At 47.1% G+C, this 14,690-nt stretch overlaps 1 non-coding gene across 7 annotated transcripts in view; it reads left to right on the top strand.

Annotated features, from left to right (window-relative positions):
- The window catches only part of LOC101419946 (uncharacterized), a 58,466-nt gene that overhangs the window by 17,550 nt on the left and 26,226 nt on the right, over positions 1-14,690 (top strand). For all 7 annotated transcript variants that reach the window (XR_011649859.1, XR_011649854.1, XR_011649855.1 and 4 more), the window contains one exon: positions 227-485. This is a non-coding gene — a transcript (uncharacterized protein). The remainder of the gene's footprint in view (positions 1-226; positions 486-14,690) is intronic.

A 14,690-nucleotide genomic window follows, 5' to 3' on the forward strand; every position in this document is an offset into this window, starting at 1 on the left:
GGACACCACTCTGCTGAACTGCCCCTGGCTCCCTGCTGGGCGGGCCCTGCCCCTGAGTGTCCTTCCCTGGGAAAGCAAGGAGGGCGGTGAATCCTGTCCGGGGGCCCAACGGAGTGTAAAACAGCCTTCCCATTTGCTCAGCCAAGGCTGGCGGAACGAGCACTTCAGGGGCAAGGTTTTAGGAGTATAAATGCCAAAAATAATGTTTGTTTTTTGTCTTTCTCAGATCTCTGCCTGCTCGAGATCATCCACTCACCACTGCTTCCCTCAGTCCTGCCCAGGCACGAGGCGGAGACTCAGGCAGTTTTCGGTTGTGTGAACGTCTCTCAAACTGTGCTGCACAATACGTAAATTACGAACCAAAAGTCAGACCCATTCTGTGGCTGCGTTCCATATTCTCCTGGGACATCAGATACGTTCTGCTAAGGTCACTTTAGATATCCTAAAGTGAAGATGAAGACACCATGACAAATGCCAGCTACCTTGTAAGTGCAGATATTTTCAATCCTGTAGATTGCTAGAACTTTATACATAGATACACGAAAATTAACCAAAATGTACATAATACGGGGAATTGAGGACTCCTGAGCGATTTTACGTATTTTTATTGCTCTATTTTTTTGGTTATATTCCCAAAGATCCCTGTTTCTTGAAATAGGACGTGTTAAGAGAAAAGTGACAGTATTTCTTGACTTTTGTTAAAATGCCCTTTCAGTTGGTCCCATTAATTTACCCAGCACTCGTTGAGCACTTGCTCTCTGCCAGCTGGGAGTGCAGTGTGTATGACCAAGTTCTCGCCCTTGGCCTTGCTTCTCTTGCCTGAGAGTCGTGCTGGAAGAGAGCTGGCACCCAGCGTGGTGGCAGCCACAGGGGAGCCAGGGCCTGACTGGAGGCGACAGCATGATGGAAACGACCATTTGGGGGCGCAGTGTGAAAGGATCAGGTAGATGAACCCAGGGGACAGACGTCCTAAGACTCTGGGAAGGAGAATGGGGCCGAGGTACAGTGAGAGGAGACACACGGCCTGTTTGGGGAAAGGCAAGAACAGAGGTTCGGTGTGGCTGGAGCAGAGAGAACGTTCTAGAGACTGGTAGGGTGTAGGCTTGGGGAGAGCCTGCGGCCAGACTTGGGAAGGGCTTGAATGCAGGTTCTGAGGTGGCTGGGGGACAGCGGCATTGGAACCGGTTTAAACAGACACCCTGCAGAGTGGAACAGCCAGCAGCACCCAGCAGGGGCTCAGAAGAACAGGAGATGCAATTGAAGCCCATAGAGAGGACAAGGCTCTGAGCTGAGGCAGGGAGCGTGAGAATTCAAACAGGAGGGGTGAGCCCTGAGAGCTTTAGCTGAGGACTTGGTGATGGCAGTGAGGCCGCAGGGGGCGCGAGCCTCTGGCTGGATACCAGGGCCAGACCAGGGGTGCGAAGTGAGCACCCTAGGAAGCAGCGAGCGAGGGGCAGATTCGGGCCTGGAACCTACAGTGGTCCCATCTCGGCCCCCGCCGTGTGACCACCCCCTCCCCGCTGTGCCGAGTCACCCACCAAGCTCAAGAGCTCATGCCGGCTTCCCGGGGCCACATCAGGCCACAGACAGTTATTTTGGCGCATAGAATATTTTAGAACATTTTAAGGACTAATCGCTAGCATTTAAAAATCCAGAGATTTCACATCAGAGCCTGGGTGTCTGGGTTTTGAAAACTCCGAGGATGTGGCCACCTTGGCCCCATACTGTGCAAGCTGAGCTGCGCACCCGCGTCCCTTCACCCGGGGCCTGTGCCCCTTTCCCCAACCGGCGGGGCCCTTGCCCTCCTCCCAGGTGCCTGAGTGTGCACTTGTCTGCTCAGCTGCGGACTGACGCCAGCCTGTGCTCTTGGGCGTTTAATCTCATGGCAAGCCCAGGCCTCCATGGACGGCTCAATACCCTTTGGGAACTTTCGGGGATCTGAGAGGAAACCAACAATGTCTTTTGCCGTGTGTTTTTTCCCAATGCCCTGTGGGAACTGAGACCATCAACATACCCAGCCAGGCTCGAGCTCCCCTGGAGAAGAGGGCTGTGTACAGGCAGGGCAAGGCCGAGGCAAGGGCGCGGCAGTTTCTGCCACCAGGATGAATGAAGACAAAATAGAAAACATACCACCAAGAATGGCGGGAAGCATTGCCACCTATACAGATCATGCTGTGATTTTTTCCTGTTAATTAGTTTCATAATTAATAATTTGCTTGAATCTGGAGCTGTGTACTTTGGTCCTATTATCAGGAAGGCTTTGGGGAAAATGTGTGTGTATTTGGGGACGGGGTGGTAGACTATAGTTGCTTGGAGTTCTGTACAGAAATTGTTTCATAACATTTTTTTTTTTTTTCATAACATTTTTAAAAAAAGTTTTATGATGTGTTTTCTGTACCATTAAGTTAAAATGTGAGACACAGAAGGCTATGTGTTTGTCCATATTAAATATTTTGTTACATTTAAGATGTAATATAATCCCCCAAGGCAGTGGTTGGGTTGAACAAACGATGGCATATCAGGTTTATATGAGTTTGTTTGGAATTTTAAAAAATTATTTATTTATTTATTTTTAATTGTGGTAAAATACCTGTAGCATAAAAATCATTTTAACCATTTTAAGGGACAATTCTTTGACATTAAGTACATTTGACAATACTGTGTAACTGTCACCACTGTCTATTTCCAGACTATTTTCATCATCCCAAAGCAAAACTCATATTCATGTAGCAATAACTCCCCGTTCTCCCCTCTACCACCCCTGATATCCACTATTCTGCTTTCTGGCTCTATGAATTTGCTTATTCTGAGTATTTCATATCAGAGAAATATTTGCCCTTTGGTGTTTGGCTTGTTTCATTCAACATGATGTCTTCAAGGTTCATGCATGTTATAGCATGTACCAGCACTTCACTTTTCACAGCTGAATTATATTCCATTGTATAGAATTTGTTTATCTCTTCATCTATTGATGGAATCTTGGGTTGCTTCTACTTTTTGGCTATTGTGAATAATGTTGCAGTGGACATAAATGTATAAATACCTGTCTGAGTCTCTGCTCTCATTTCTTTTGGGTATACATCTAGGAGTGGAATTATTGGGTCATTTGGTAATTCTATGTTTAACTTTCTGAAGAACCAGCAAATTGTTTTCCACAGTGGCTATACCATTTCACATTCCCACTAATGACGTATGAGGGGAAGCAGATATGGCTCAACTGATAGAGCGTCCGCCTACCATATAGGAGGTCCAAGGTTTCGATACCCAGGGCCTCCTGGCTTGTGTGGTGAGCTGGCCCATGTGCAGTGCTGCAGCATGCAAGGAGTGCCGGCCCACACAGGGATGGCCCTGTGTAAGGGTGCCCCCCATGCAAAGAGTGGCCCCTGCGCAAGGAGAGCCACCCCATGCGAAACCACAGCCCACCCAGGAGTGGTGCCACATACACGGAGAGCTGACGCAGCAAGATGACGCAACAAAAAAAGAGACACAGATCCCCAGTGCTGCCTGATGAAAATACAAGCTGACACAGAAGAACACACAGCAAATGTGGACACAGAGCAGACAACAGGGGGTGGGGGGAGAGAAAGAAAGAAAGAAATCTTTTAAAATAAATAAATCTTAAAAAAAAAAAAAGTATGAGGACTCCTGTCAAATCTGCTCCAACACTTATTTTCAGTTTTTTAAATAGTAGCTGTTGGGAAACGGACTTTGGCCCAGTGGTTAGGGCGTCCGTCTACCACATGGGAGGTCCGCGGTTCAAACCCCGGGCCTCCTTGACCCGTGTGGAGCTGGCCATGCGCAGTGCTGATGCGCGCAAGGAGTGCCGTGCCACGCAAGGGTGTCCCCCGCGTGGGGGAGCCCCACGTGCAAGGAGTGCGCCGGTGAGGAGAGCCGCCCAGCGTGAAAAGAAAGTGCAGCCTGCCCAGGAATGGCGCCGCCCACACTTCCCGTGCCGCTGACGACAACAGAAGCGGATCAAAGAAACAAGACGCAGCAAACAGACACCAAGAACAGACAACCAGGGGAGGGGGGGAAATTAAATAAAATAAATAAATCTTTAAAAAATAAAAATAAAAAAAATAAATAGTAGCTGTTTTGTAAAAATTTTAAGATTTATTTTTTTATTTATATCCTCCCCCCCTCACCTCCCCAACCCCCTGCATTGTGTGCTCTCTGTGTCCTTTCGCTGTGTGTTCTTCTGTGTCTGCTTGTCTTCTCTCTAGGTAGCACTGGGAATCAATCCTGGGACCTTCCAGAGTGGGAGAGAGGTGCTTAATCTCTTGAGCCACCTCAGCTCCCTGGTCTGCTGTGTCTCTTATTGTCTCTCCTTTGTGTCACTTTTGTGGTGTCACCTTGCTGCACCAGCTCTCTGCTTGGGCCAGCTCACCTTCACCAGGAGGCCCTAGGAATCAAACCCTGGGCCTCCCATATGTAGATGGGAGCCCAGTCACTTGAGCCACATCCACTTCCTCTCATTGTAGTTTTATTTATTTATTTTTTAAAGATTTAATTTTTATTTATTTCTCCCCCTCCCCCTGCTGTTGTCTCTCTGTGTCCATTTGCTGTGTGCCCTTCTTCTTTTTTTTTTTTTTTTAAAGATTTATTTTTATTTATTTAATTCCCCTCCCCTCCCCCGGTTGTCTGTTTTCTGTGTCTTTTTGCTGCGTCTTGTTTCTTTGTCCGCTTCTGTTGTCATAAGCGGCACGGGAAGTGTGGGCGGCGCCATTCCTCAGCAGGCTGCTCCCTCCTTCGCGCTGGGCGGCTCTCCTTATGGGTGCACTCCTTGCGCGTGGGGCTCCCCTATGCGGGGGACACCCCTGTGTGGCACAGCACTCCTTGCGCGCATCAGCACTGCGCATGGGCCAGCTCCACACGGGTCAAGGAGGCCCGGAGTTTGAACCGCGGGCCTCCCATGTGGTAGACGGACGCCCTAACCACTGGGCCAAAGTCCGTTTCCCTGCTGTGTGCCCTTCTGTGACCACTTCTATCCTTATCAGCGGCACTGGGAATCTGTGTTTCTTTTTGTTGCATCGTCTTGTTGTGTCAGCTGTCCATGCGTGTGGTACCATTCTTGGGCAGGCTGCACTTTCTTTCCCACTGGGCGGCTCTCCTTATGGGGCGCACTCCTTGCACGTGGGGCTCCCCTATGCGGGGGACACCCCTGCGTGGCACGGCACTCCTTGCGCGCATCAGCATTGCATATGGGCCAGTTCCACATGGGTCAAGGAGGCCTGGGGTTTGAACCTCGGACCTCACATGTGGTAGGCGGACACCCTATCCATTGGGCCAAGTCCGCTTCCCTCATTGTAGTTTTAATTTGCATTTTTTAATGGTTAATGATGTTGAGCATCTTTTTATATAGTTATTGGCCATTTGACTATCTTCTTTGGAGAAATGTCTATTCAAATCTTTGGCACATTTAATAATTGGTTTGTTTATCTTTCTGTTGAATTGCAAGAATTCTTTATAGATTCTAGATATTAAATCCTTATCAGATGTGTGGTTTCCAAGTATTTTCTCCCATTTTGTCACTAGTCTTTTCAATTTCTTTTATTTATTTTTAAAATTTCAGTCAGTTTTACTGATACGTATTAATAAAGCATACAATCTATCCAACGTGTATAATCAATGTATTTGGTATAATCACATAGTTGTGCATTCATCAATTCAGTCACAATTAGAGTATTTTCATTATTCCAATATTAATAGTAATAATAGGCGGTGGACTTGGCCCAGTGGATAGGGTGTCCGTCTACCACATGGGAGGTCCGTGGTTCAAACCCTGGGCCTCCTTGACCCGTGTGGAGCTGGCCTATGTGCAGTGCTGATGCGCGCAAGGAGTGCCGTGCCACGCAGGGGTGTCCCCCGCGTAGGGGAGCCCCACACGCAAGGAGTGGGCCTGTAAGGAGAGCCACCCAGCACGAAAGAAAGTGCAGCCTGCCCAGGAATGGCGCTGCACACACAGAGAGCTGACACAAGATGAAGCAACAAAAAGAAATACAGATTCCCATGCCTCTGACAACAACAGAAACGGACAAAGAAGACGCAGCAAATAGACACAGAGAACAGACAACCGGGGAGGGGAGGGGAGGGGAGAGAAATAAATAAAATAAATAAATCTTAAAAAAAAAGTAATAATAAAAAAATGAGGCAAATAACTGTGCCCCTTAATATTCACCTTTCAGTTTCTCTAAGCTTCCCCTGCAATACATAGCTGCTATTTCATTTCCATTTCTCTCATTTATTTTGTACATACATATATTTCTTTTCTTAAGCATTTTTTTCAATTTTATTGATATATATTAATAACATAAATCCATTTAGAGAGTATAATCAATGGTACTCGGTATAATCACATGTTTGTGCGTTCATCACCCCAATCACTCCCAGAGCACTTTCATTATTCTAATAATCATAATAATCAAAAACCAAATAAACAAACAGAACTCATCACTCTTAATCTCTCTATGCCTTGCCTGGCATATATAGATGCTATTGTTTTTCCTTCACTTTCTTAATTACATCCTTTGATGCACAAAAATTTTTAATTTTGATGATGTTCATTTTATCTATTTTCTTTTGTTGCTTGTGCTTTGGTGTAAAATCTAAAAATCCATTACAATTACTCCATTACTGCCTTTAAAAATTTAGTTGCCTTTTTATAGTGTACCGTTTTGATTCCCTTCTTTCCTATTCTCTATACTTTTTAGTCATTTTATTAGTGGCTACTTTTGTAATTGAAGTTAACATCTGTATTAGTCAGCCAAAGGGGTGCTGATGCAAAGTACCAGAAATCTGTTGACTTTTATAAAGGGTATTTATTTGGGGTAGAAGCTTAAAGTTGCAAGGCCTAAATGTTAAGTTACTTCCCTCACCAAAGTCTGTTGCCATGCCTTGGAGCAGGATGACTGCTGGTCTCTGTGAGGGTTCAGCCTTCCTCTTCCTCCTAAGGCTCCATGGTCCCAGTTCCTTCCTTTCTCAGCTGTAGGTTAGCAGAAGGCTGGGATAAGTCTCATCTCTCTCCCTGGGCTTGTTTCTCTTTAGGCTCAACTGCTCTGCTTGTTCCACAAGGCCAGCTGTAAACTATCAGGCAAAGGGCTCTCTTCCCGGGGCCTCTGCCTTATCTCATGGAGCCGTTTCTCTTTCCTCACAGATCTGCTTCTCTGTGTGTTTACTTCCCGGAGCTCCAGCATCATCTTGTTGCATCCTTTCGTGGCATGGGCCAGCTCTGCACAGCATGGGCTAGCTCTGCCTTCCCCAGGAGGCCCTGGGAACCGAACCTGGGACCCTCCATATGGTAGATGGGAACCCAATTGCTTGAGCTACATCTGCTTCCCTCTCCTTCATTTTTGAAAGATGCTTTTGTCAGATATAGAATTCTTGGTTGACAGTTTCATTTTTCATTAAGTACTTTAAATATGCCATCCCATTGTCTTCTGGCCCTTGATTTCTGATAGGAAATTTGCTGCTAATCTTATTGGGGAGCCCCTCTATGTGACAAGTCACTTCTCACTGCTTTCAAAATCCTGTCTTTGGATTTTGGCAGTTTTGCTCTAATATGTCTTTCAATGAGTTTGGTGTGCTTCCTGGATGTGTATATCCATGTCTTTCATCAGATTTGGGAAGTTTAGCCATTATTTCTTCAAATCCTTCTTTTGGCCCCTTTTCTCTCTCGGCCTTTTGGGACTCCAGTGATGCGTATGTTGGTATGCTTGATGGTGTCCCACAGGTCCCTCAGGTTTGGTTTATTATGTTTTCTTTCTGCTTCTCACACTGGATACGTCCAATTGTCTTTTCTTCAAGTTTGCTGAGCCTTTCTTCGGCCTATTCAAATCTGCTGTAGAATCTGTCTAGTTAGGGTTTTTTTTAAGATTTTATTTATTTATTTATTTCTCTCCCCTCCCCCCCACCCCGGTTGTCTGTTTTCTGTGTCTATTTGCTGTGTGTTCTTTGTCCGCTTCTGTTGTCAGCGGCACAGGAATCTGTGTTTCTTTTTGTTGCATCATCTTGTTGTGTCAGCTCTCCCTGTGTGCGGTGCCATTCCTGGGCAGACTGCACTTTGTTTCGTGCTGGGTGGCTCTCCCTACGGGGTGCACTTCTTGCGCGTGGAGCTCCCCTATGCGGGGACACCCCTGCGTGGCAGGGCACTCCTTGCGTGCATCAGCACTGCGCATGGGCCAGCTCCACACGGGTCAAGGAGGCCCGGGGTTTGAACTGCGGACCTCCCATGTGGTAGACGGATAACCTAACCACTGGGCCAAGTCCGCCGCCTGTCTAGTTAGTTTTTCATTTCAATTATTGTACTTTGCAGCTCCAAAATTTCTTTTTTGTTCCTTTCTATAATTTTCATCTCTTTATTTTGTTCAGACAACATTTTCCTAATTTCTTTCAGCCCTTTGTATATGGATTTCATTATCTCATTAAACATATTTAAGACAGTTGAGTTAAAGTCTTTGACTAGGGAAGTGGACGTGGCTCAACTGATAGAGCATCTGCCTACCATATGGAGGGCCCAGGGTTCAATCCCCAGGGCCTCTTGACCCATGTGGTGAGCTGGCCCACACACAGTGCTGTGGTGCACAAGGAGTGCCATGCCACTCAGGGGCGCCCCCATATAGGGGTACCCCATGCACAAGGAGTGCACCCCACAAGGAGACCTGCCCCACGTGAAAAAACCTGCCCAGGAGTGGTGCTGCACACACAGAGAGCTGACACAGCAAGATGACACACAAAAAAAGAGGCACAGGGAAACGGATTTTGGCCCAGTGGTTAGGGCGTCCGTCCACCACATGGGAGGTCCGCGGTTCAAATCCCGGGCCTCCTTGACCTGTGTGGAGCTGGCTCACGCGCAGTGCTGATGCGTGCAAGGAGTGTCGTGCCACACAGGGGTGTCCCCGCGTAGGGGAGCCCCACGCGCAAGGAGTGAGCCCATAAGGAGAGCCGCCCAGAGCGAAGGAAAGTGCAGCCTGCCCAGGAATGGCGCCGCCCACACTTCCCGTGCCGCTGACAACAGAAGCGGACAAAGAAACAAGACGCAGCAAAAAGACACAGAAAACAGACAGCCGGGAGAGGGGAGGGGAATTAAATAAATAAAAATAAATCTTTAAAAAAAAAAAAAAAGAGGCACAGTTTCCCAGTGCTGCCTGATAATGCAAGCAGACGCAGAAGAACACACAGCAAGTGAACACATAAAGCAAACAACAGGGGTAAGGGGAGAGAAATAAATAAAAATAAAGTCTTTGACTAATAGTTCCAATGTATGAGCTTCTTCAGGAATGGTTTCTGGCAAAGGCTTTTTTCTTGTGTATTATCCATACTTTTCTCTTTCTTTGCGTGTTTGTAATTTTTTGTTGAGAACAGGGCATTCTAAGTATTATGTTGCCGTAACTCTGGAAAACTGGTTCTTCCATTCCTCTGGGATTGCTAGGTTGTCTTGTTTTGTTGTTGAGGGCTGGAGCTGCCAATTCATGACTCTTCCAAACAATTTTTTTCTCCTAGTTGGGGAACGGAAAGAGAAAAGAATACTAAAAATGATAAAAGGGGTTGCTTCTTTGAGACTCTCTGCTACCTTTTCCTAAATAGGTTGGAACAGTGGCCACCCTCAGGGCCGGCCCCCAGAAATCTGAAGTGGCTGATCAAAAGAGTGCTCAGTGAGCAGCCCGCACCCTGGATTTTGGAGGACTAGGTCCTCGTAGGCTCCCCTGGCACCGGCACACTGCACCAGGAGCCAGACTGCAGTCCCCACTGCCGCCTGCCACGCTGTTGTGGGTGGGGCAGGTAGCAGCATCATGAAGGGTGAAATTCACCCATATTTACCACAGTTTACCAGACTCTTCATCCAGCTCTTCCCTGGATGCTGCACAGTGTCCCAATAGGCTCCAGAATCCCAAAAGCCTGGATGCAGACAGTTCTTGTCTGTTCAATAGTTGTTTGGTGGAGGGACTGCTTCCTGGAGCTTCCTTCGCTGCCACCTTCCCACTCTTTGCAGTTTTTAAACTCCTCTTGGATGCACAAGTTCAAACAGGTGTGAGAAGTGGCGCCGACTCCAGTTCCATCGTTTGACTCCAAGTCTGGTGTTTTTTGTGCTGGGCCAGACGCTTTCCTGTCCTGCCTGGCCACCCGACGGTGCTCCTGGCTGGAAGTGGCTGCCGCTGCTGGTCACGACTCTGTCAGAGGTCACTGGGCATTGTTTTGGGGTGGCCACTGGGTCTCAGAGGTTTCACCGCCATCTCCCTAGGGCTGTCAATCCTGTCAGCGACACCAACCTACCACCCTCCAGGCGTTCCTCAGGTTTGCCTTGACCATCAGCTTGCTCTTGGGAGCAATTCCAACCTGGATGACGTGGGGCCTATGAGCCCCACCCCTGTTCCTTGGACTCTGACCTTCCCCAGCAGCTGGGCCTTCCACTTCTCCTTGGGCGGCCTGCCCCGTGTGACGCCTGAGGGGAGCCTGGGCATGCATTGTCTCCAGTTCTGTTCTTGTCAGGCTCACTCCAGCTTGTTTTGCATCAGTGCCAAGTAGACAGGGACCCATGAGGTGCTGAGCTCCATGCTGAGAGCTGGGCAGGGAGGGCGTGCAGGCAAGGGGCCCGTGGTTACGGGCCCTCAGGTCAGCATTTTTCTCAGTCACATTATCATTTGATTGTCATGGTTCCCCAAATTATTGGACCAAATTCATGGTAAATCTCTACTATTTATTTATTCGTTTAACAAACATTATTAATCTCCTATTATTTGCCAGGCACTGTTCCAGGCATCGGAATTATAACAGAGAACACAACCTGTAGCTATCCCTGATCTCTTAGAACTTATGTCTGAGGGGAAGGAGACAGAAAAATGGTACCAATATGTAATGTGTACTAAGAATTTTGAAGACATATAAAGCAGGGTAGGGGAGGGACAACGATGGTGGGGAGGTGGGCACTCAGGGAGGGCCTTTCTCATGAGGTGACCCTTGGGGCAGAGCCAGAAGGAGGGGGCAGGAGCCAGGGGGCCTTCGCGAGGAGGTCCGTTCCAGGCAGGGGGAGCAGCGAGGCAGAGCCGGGCAGTGGGGGTTATGCACGGCTTGTTTGGGGAACAGGAAGTTTTTAACTGAATGTCTGCAATATCCTCAGTTTCCCTGTCTGCAAGTCCACTGGCTGGTGGGCAGGAATAAATGAAATTAAATGTGAAAATATTTGTGTGAGCTCTGACGCACTCTATGAAGTTAGTCTCTTGATGCTGACTTCATCAAGTGTTTGTAGAGTATTCTAAGGCATCATGGATCATAATTATTATAATTCTGCCCATTCATTTTTTTAAAAAAATATTTATTTTTTGTTTATTCCTCTCTCCTTACCCCCTGTTGTCTGCTGTGTCCTTTCACTGTGTTTTTCTGTGTCTGCTTGGGAAACTGTGTCTCTTTTTTGTTGTGTCATCTTGCTGTGTCATCTCTCCGTGTGTGCGGTGCCACTTCTGGGCAAGCTGCGCTTTTTTCACGCGGGGCAGCTCTCCTTGAGGGGTGCACTCCTTGCGCATGGGGCTCCCCTACGTGGGGACGTCTCTGCGTGGCACGACACTCCTTGCATGCAGCAGCAGCACTGCATGTGGGCCAGTTCACCACACAGGTCAGAAGGCCCTGGGGTTCCAACCTTGGACCCTCCATATGGTAGGCAGACACTCTATCAGTTGAGCCACGTCCGCTTGCCCCATTCATTTTTTAATAGTTCAACAAGTTTTTTTTAAACAGCTTCGTTGAGGTACAATCGACATACAATGAGCTACGTACATTTAAAATATATAGTTTGAGGGGAGCAGGGTATACGCTCAGTGGTCTGAGCGCCTGCTACCCATGTCCTAGGTCACAGGTTCGCTCTCCAATGCCGCCTAAAAATAAATAAATAAGTAAAGCAGGCTGCTTCTCATACCTGAAAACACAATTTGTTAAAAATAAATGAAGTATACAGTTTGATACACCCAGGAAACCATCACCACAATTAAGATAGTGAACATCACCCCAAGAAGTGTCCTCATGCCCCTCCTTAATCCTTTCCTCCCATCCCAATCTGACTCCCCTCCCCATACCCCATCTCAGGTGATTGCTGATTTATTTCCTGTCACTATAGAGTGACTTTTGCATTTTTTCTAGAATTTTGTATAAATGGACTCATACTCTTTTTTTGTTCTGGCTTCTTTCATTCAGAATAACTATTCTGAGATTTATTCATGTTGTAGCAGGTATCAAGAGCTCATTCCTTTTTTTTATGGAGTTGTATTCCCTTGTATAGATATATTACAATTTATCCATTCACCTGTTGATGAACTTTGGATTAATTTCACTTTTGGCTATTACAAATAAAGCTGCTATGAACATCCCTGTACAGATCTCTATAGGGCCTCATGCTTTCATTTACCTTGGGTAAATACCTCCGAGTAGCTTGGCTGGGTGTGGTAGACGTATGTTAGACGTTTTATGAAAGGGCCTGTTTTCCAAAGGGGTTGTCCACTTACATTCCCACCACAGGTATGCGAGTTCCAGTTGTTCCACAGCCTCACCAGCCCATAATCTGGCCATTCTTTTTAATTTTAGCTCTTCTAATAGGTTGTGTGGTAGAATCTCTTAGTGCTTTTACTTTGCATTTCTCTGATAATGCTGAGCATCTTCTCGTGTATTTATATACCATCTTTATCTTCCCTGGTGAAGCCTCTGTTCAAATCTTTTGCCATTTAAAAAAACCGTTTTTCAGGTATTGCGTTTTGAGAGTTCTTTGTATATTTTGGATGCATATGCTTTAAAAGATACATGGTTTGGAAATATTTTCTCCCATTCTGTGGTTTGTCTTTTTTTTTTTTTTTTTAATTAGTGGGGGCCAGGAATTGGACCTGGGACCCATCATGTGGGAGGGGGGAGCTCAACTGCTTGAGTCATATCCACTCCCATGGCTTGTCTTTTCTTTCTCTTCAACAGTACCTTTTGAAGAGCAAAAGTTAATTCTAATGAAGTCAAATTTATCAATTTTTCTTTTTATGGGATATTCTTTTGGTGTTTTATCTGTCTAATAAATCTTTGCCTCAACCTAGGTCACACAATAATTTCTTGCATATTTTCTTCTAGAAGGTCTGTAGTTTCATGTTTAGGTCTATGATCTATTTGAGTTGATTTTTTTTTTTTTAAAGATTTATTTTATTTATTTAATTCCCCCCCTTCCCCGGTCCTTCCCCCGGTTGTCTGTTCTCTGTGTCTATTTGCTGCATCTTGTTTCTTTGTCCGCTTCTGTTGTCATCAGCGGCACGGGAAGTGTGGGCGGCGCCATTCCTGGGCAGGCTGCACTTTCTTTCGCGCTGGGCGGCTCTCCTTATGGGGCTCACTCCTTGCGCATGGGGCTCCCCTACGCGGGGGACACCCCTGCGTGGCGCGGCACTCCTTGTGCACATCAGCACTGCACGTGGGCCAGCTCCACATGGATCAAGGAGGCCCGGAGTTTGAACCGCGGACCTCCCATGTGGTAGACGGACGCCCTAACCACTGGGCCAAGTCCGTTTCCCTTGAGTTGATTTTTATATATGGTGGGAGGAATGGATCAAAATTCATTTTTTGGAATCCAATTTTTCCAGCACCATTTGTTGAAAAGATACCCTTTTCTCCACTAAACTGCTCTTGCACCTTTGTTGAAAATCAGTTGCCCATGTATATATATGTGGGTGCCTATAGCAGTTTGATATTGTTTATGAATTCCAAAAATAGATATTGGATTGTTTGTAAACTTGTCTGTTCCTCTGGGCATATTAGATTATATTGGATTCAGAGGTTTCACTTATACTTGATTAAATAATGATTATTGAGTGGGCCACTGTCAATAGGAGGTTAAGTCCTCGCCCCCTTGCTGAGTGGGGACTCATAGAGAAAATGACGTGGCAGAAGAGAAAGTTGGAGTTTTGAGCTGGAGCCCCAGGAAGTAAACACAGAGAAGCCAATACGTGAGGATAGAGAGAAGGCTCTGTGAGACAAGGCAGAGGCTCCAGAAAGAGAGCCCTTTGCCTGACAGTTTACAGCTGGCCTTGTGGGAGTGAGCAGAGCAGCTGAGCCCTGAGAGAAACCAGCCCCAGGAGAGAGAAGAGACTTGTCCCAGCCTGCAGCTGAGATTGGAAGAAGCTGGAACCACAGAGCCTTGAGGAAGAGGAAGCCTGAGCCCTCGCAGGCGTCGGCAGCCATCTTGCTCCAACATGAGGCAACAGACTTTGGTGAGGGAAGTAACTTACGATTTATGGCCTGGTAACTGTAAGCTTCTACCCCAAATAAATATCTTTTATAAAAGCCAACAGAGGGAAACGGACTTTGGCCCAGTGGTTAGGGCGTCCGTCTACCACATGGGAGGTCCGCGGTTCAAGCCCTGGGCCTCCTTGACCCGTGTGGAGCTGGCCCATGCGCAGTGCTGATGCGCGCAAGGAGTGCCGTGCCACACAGGGGTGTCCCCCGCGTAGGGGAGCCCCACGCGCAAGGAGTGCACCCATAAGGAGAGCCGCCCAGTGCGAAGGAGGGAGCAGCCTGCCGAGGAATGGCGCCGCCCACACTTCCCGTGCCGCTGATGACAACAGAAGCGGACAAAGAAACAAGACGCAGCAAAAAGACACAGAGAACAGACAACTGGGGGAGGGGAGGGGAATTAAATAAATAAAAAAAATAAATCTTAAAAAAAAAAAAAGCCAACAGAT

Source organism: Dasypus novemcinctus, chromosome 10, assembly GCF_030445035.2.
Source record: "Dasypus novemcinctus isolate mDasNov1 chromosome 10, mDasNov1.1.hap2, whole genome shotgun sequence".
Lineage (NCBI taxonomy): Eukaryota > Metazoa > Chordata > Mammalia > Cingulata > Dasypodidae > Dasypus > Dasypus novemcinctus.